Consider the following 5,721-nt stretch of genomic DNA (forward strand, 5'->3'; position numbering starts at 1 on the left):
TGAACTGGCTCGTCTAAAAAACCACATTACTGCCCTCAGTGAAGTTCGCCTTCACAAGAAAGGCAGCCTTAGAGAATATGGTGCCGGTTACACACTCTTTTGGTCAGGTAAACCCAGAACCGAAAAACTTCTCTCAGGAGTTGGCTTCATGATCAAAAACTCTATTGTTCCTGAACTTCGAAAATCTACCGACAGGTCACTCTGACCGCATTATCTCCCTACGCCTTCCACTACACAACAACCAACATGTCGTCCTCTTTAGTATATATGCCCCAACTCTCCAAGCTGACCCTGCTGAAAAAGATAAATTTTACACTGACCTGCACCGCCTTACCCAAAAGGTGCCTGCAGATGATAAGATCATTATCCTTGGTGATTTCAACGCCAGAGTAGGTAAGAATTTTGAAGCCTGGAAAGGAATATTAGGCAAGTATGATGTTGGAAACTGCAATGATAATGGTCGCCTTCTGCTAGAATTCTGTGCAAAGCAACAGCTCACCATCACTAATACTATCTTTCAGCAGAAAAACAGTCTGAAGACAACCTGGATGCAACCCCGTTCTAAGCATTGGCACCTTATTGATTATATCTTGGTGCAATGGAGAAATGTCCGCAATGTCCATCACACCTGCGTGATGCCCAGCGCAGAATGCCAAATAGACCATCAGCTTGTGCGCTGCAAACTCAACTTCAATCTCAAATTCAAACCTAAAAAGGGCAGTATCCCAAGGAGGAGTCTCCAAGTTAACAATCTCCAATCAGCCACAGTAAGAGACAGATTCCAGGCTAATCTTCAATCTGGGCTCGAAAAACATTCCACAGATTCTGCAGATTCCTCTCCTGAAACACTTTGGCACCATATTAAAAACAGCATCCTGCAGTCCTCTGAAGAATCCTTAGAATTCTCCCTCAAGAAGAACAAGGACTGGTTTGATGAAAAAAATCAAGAAATCCAGGACTTGCTGAGGAAGAAAAGAACCACCCACCAAGCACACCTTGCACTGCCATCCTGTCACGCAAGAAAAGCAGCCTTTCATCTTGCTTGCAGCAAGCTCCAACAGAAACTCCGTGACATCCAGAACAAGTGGTGGATCGATCTAGCTGAAAAAACTCAATTATGTGCAGATACGGGTGATCACAAAGGATTCTATGAAGCCCTGAAAACAGCATACGGGCCTACGTACCAAGTCCAAAGCCCTCTACTCAGCACTGATGGTCAAACGCTTCTAACAGATAAAACCTCCATTCTGAATTGATGGTCTGAACATTTTCAGACTCTTTTCAGTACCAACTGTGTAGTCCAAGACTCAGCTATTCAGTCCATCACACAACAACCGGTGAAGTATGAATTGGATATTGCCCCCACTTTAGGAGAAACCCTCAAGGCCATACAGCAGGTGAAAATCGGCAAGGCAGCTGGGGTTGCTGGAATTCCACCTGAAGTCTGGAAACATGGGGGCCTTGCACTCCATGCTAAATTTCATGAGTTTGTGGTGCACTGTTGGGAAGCAGGCAAACTACAATCGGACCTTCCAGATGCAGTCATCATCACCCTATATAAGAAGAAAGGTACTAAATCAGACTGTTCAAATTACCGTGGTATTACTCTGCTCTCCATTGCTGGCAAAATCCTGGCAAGAATACTCTTGAACAGACTAATACCCGCTATTGCAGAAGGAATTCTACCTGAAAGCCAGTGTGGTTTCAGAGCCAACAGGAGTACCACAGACATGGTATTTGTTCTCAGACAACTGCAAGAGAAGTGCAGGGAACAGAACAAAGGTCTCTATGGAACCTTTGTCGACCTCACCAAGGCTTTTGATACTGTGAGCAGAAAAGGTCTGTGGCAGATTTTGGAACATTTAGGTTGTCCCCCCAAGTTCCTTAAAATGATCATCTCACTCCATGAGGATCAGCATGGCCAAGTCAGATATGGCAATGCACTTTCTGAGCCCTTTCTAATAACTAATGGTGGGAAACAAGGCTGTGTTCTCGCACCAACTCTATTCACAGTCTTTTTCATCATGATGCTCCAAAGGGCCACGGCAGACCTCGATGATCAGGACGGTATCCACATTCGATACCGTACTGTTGGAAGTCTATTCAATCTAAGGTGACTGAAGGCCCACACTAAGACCTTAAACCATCTTGTCCGGGAGCTGCTTTATGCTGATGACGCCGCCCTTGTCGCTCACACAGAAGCAGCTCTGCAGCGTTTAACATCCTGCTTGGCAGACACTACTGAGCTCTTTGGGCTGGAAGTCAGCTTAAAGAAGACAGAAGTTCTCTATCAACCGGCACCTCAGGAAGTCTTCCATCATCCCCATATCACCATCGGCGAATCAGAGTTCAAATCAGTCCAGCAGTTTAATTACCTAGGTAGCCTCATCTCCTCGGATGGTAAGATTGACGGAGAGATCGATAACAGGTTAGCAGAGGCATACAGTGCCTTCGGAAAGCTTCATAAAAGAGTTTGGTGAAATATACACCTGGAGAAAAGTATAAAGATCAGTGTTTACAGAGCCATAGTGCTGTCTACTTTCTTATATGGATCCAAATCATGGGTCATCTACCGCCACCACCTGCGTCTCCCAGAACGCTTCCATCAACGCTGCCTCTGTACAATCCTAAACATCCACTGGTCAGATTATGTGAGCAATACATCTGTTCTAGAGCAAGCAGGAGTCACAAGTATAGAGGCCATGTTGCTGAGAACACAGCTGCGTTGGGCAGGGCACATCTCCAGGATGAAGGACCACCGCCTCCCTAAGATCTTGCTTTATGGTGAACTTGCCACCGGCTGCCGCAAGAGAGGAGCCCCAAAGAAAAGATACAAGGATTCCCTGAAACAACATCTCAGCCTTGGCCATATTGATCAACATAACTGGTCTACTCTGGCCTTCAATTGGGAGGCCTGGAGACACACCATCTGTAACGCTGCTGATGCTTTTGAGAAAGCACACAGGATCACTCTGGAGGAGAAAAGACAACGCAGAAAGAATCGTGCCTTGCAGAATATACCACCTAAGGAGTCTTTCTGCTGTGCCTTTTGCAACTGGACATGCCTATCTTGTATTGGCCTTTTTAGCCACCAGCGCACTTGCAACAAACGTGGGTAGAGCCCTCCCCAGATCTTCGTTCGCGAAGCCTCGTCATGATGATATATATATATATATGGTTGCTGCTCTGCAAAGACACCAACCACACTGTGCAGCATCATTTATTGCTTTTGCAATGGAGGCAAAGATGACATTAATAAATGACAAAGAAGCAGATTTCAGGTGAGTCCTAGTGGATAGAAACGGCAAGGTGGGCGGTGTAGGGTTTGGGCTTTGGCAAATCAGTTTAATTTTCCCTGCTTCTTTATTCTTGAATGATGGATTAAAAAATATAGATCTTTTGTAAAATGTGCTGTAATATTAGTATTGCTATAAAATGCACTATGAGAAACAGGACTGCTGTGTCTATGGCCCTTTCTTTTGCCTAGGACATTCACAATAACTTTGATTCCAAATAATGTTGCCTGTTTTAAAGGCTATTTAAAATCTTCTTTTTCTCATTCTCTGTAACAATCATAATTTCAAAATGCTTCTTCTCTTACAACAGAGCATTGAAGTGCTCTGTGCATCAAAGATACTATTGACATATTCACTGGGATATTTTTAGCATAATGGGAAAAATAAATTCTTGAGAAAGGTCAGCTCTTTCACAGTGCTAATTAAATTTCTGCAGAAGGAGATTATATCATGATGGTGACATGCAGGCTCTCCAGAACATCACATAGCAGCTTGAAGCAGGTAGCCTTTGGTAGCTGGGGTGAGAGGGGCTGGCAGGGATGGACATAAATGCTTGACAGATCACCTCTGAGTCATGTAGCAGCAGATTTCCTTCTCTGATGTTTTCATTTCACAAGACAGGGCAAGCAGATGGATCTCTTAAAAAGAGATTTCCTGTTAACTGAATGCAGCTCTGTGTACATCCTCTTTAGCAGTAGAATGTGATGATGATGAAGGGATTTGCACAAGGTGATGGCTGTCCATCGCAGCCATCAGGATGCTGTGCTGTCCCAGTGTGCTGCTAACAAACCTTTCAAAAAAAACCACTGAGGGTCTATCTCTTTAGAATGGAGATAAGGAAGAAGTTTTTTACAATGAGAGTGATGAGGCACTGGCACAGGTTGTCCAGAGAAGCTATGGATAACCCCCCTCTGAAAAACACTGGTCAGGTTGGACAGGGCTTTGACCAACCTGCTCTAGTAGAAGGTGTAGCTGCCAGTGGCAGGCAGAGGGGAACTGGATGATCTTTAAGGTCCCTTCCAACCCAACCCATCCAGTGATTCTATAACTCTAAGATTCTATTACTTGATGCTTCTGTGCTACTACAATTCCATGATTCTGTGATTTTGGAGGGGAAATCAAATCTAGAGCAAAGTTTTACCCAAAATGATGTCAACACAACTACAGAGAGAGATGGAACTTAACATATAGAACATGGTGTTACTCTTGGGGATGGTCCTGTGCAGGGCTAAAAGTTGGACTTGATGATCCTTGTGGGTCCCTTCTAACTCAGCATATTCTGTCTGATTCTGCATGTGATATTGACCTTATTTTTATTCCCTCCCTTCTGCCCTTAACAAAGCTTAAAGAAGATTTTGAAGGAAGTCCTAGAAATTGGGATGCAAAGGTACCTAAATAATAATCCAAGCTGGATTTATGTTCAGCAAAGGAAAGCCCACATTCCTGCCCCTATGTCTGTCACCAGCTAGGCCGTGTCCATGGTTCCTGTGTCCCTCTGCTCACTGTGGCAGAGGGAGTAGGCTGTGAGAGTGGCCTGGGAGACTGAGGTAATCTCAGGCCTGAGCTGACTCAGATCTCTGACTTTCTCTCCCTTGTCAAGGAGCTGTAGCAGTGAACTCTGTCAGAAGCTGTACAACAGGTCTCATCCCCCTCCTCCACCACTTTGCCTGAGTAAACTGGGAGGGAAACTTACAAAATAAGCTTGCCCATGTAAATGTAGTCTGTCATTCAGGTTATGTCAAAGCTTTCTGTGTATCATAACAAATGGTGTGTCTTCTGCAAATTTAATCATCTCTGAATTTTTCAGTAGATAAAAATGCTTTTTTTTCCCTCCGAAGTTGAACATATTACTGCTGTTTTCTGGACATTTGTTCACTTTTATTTGGTATCAGCAAAATGCACTGTAGAGCATAGGGTATTAAAGTTCTGAGCAATGGTAGATTGTCAGTAAATAGCCACCTACTCCTTCCTTTGGAGGGCAAAGATAACTTTGTCCAAGTGGAAAAATTGAGAACATGTTAAGTAAGGTGTTTCAATGCTTGAAAACTAACTTCTAAAGAATATGAGCAATGAAAACTACTCTGGATTGGGTCTGTTAACACAGTGCCTGGATGAGGCAAGGCAATGCCCAGAGTATCTGCATCAGGAGATGATCTGTCTGCTGCAGAAGACTGAGAGGAGCAGGTGCACAGCAAGGCCAGCAGCTTCGCAGTCACCAGCACTGGGGCTCAGTCACCCGCAGCCTGACTAGTCATGCCAGGCTTTTCGTGTCTGTACCCCTGTCACATATCAAAACTTCACCCAGACACCCTGCCACCCTTGCACCCACTGGTGACTGCTGCCACATCCATCCTGTGGTCCTGCTGTGGCCAGCACAGCTCTCTTCATCACTCCTGGCCAGGGACAAGGAGAGGTTTATTTTTCC

Source organism: Lepidothrix coronata, unplaced genomic scaffold (assembly GCF_001604755.1).
Source record: "Lepidothrix coronata isolate B3197 unplaced genomic scaffold, Lepidothrix_coronata-1.0 Scaffold104, whole genome shotgun sequence".
Lineage (NCBI taxonomy): Eukaryota > Metazoa > Chordata > Aves > Passeriformes > Pipridae > Lepidothrix > Lepidothrix coronata.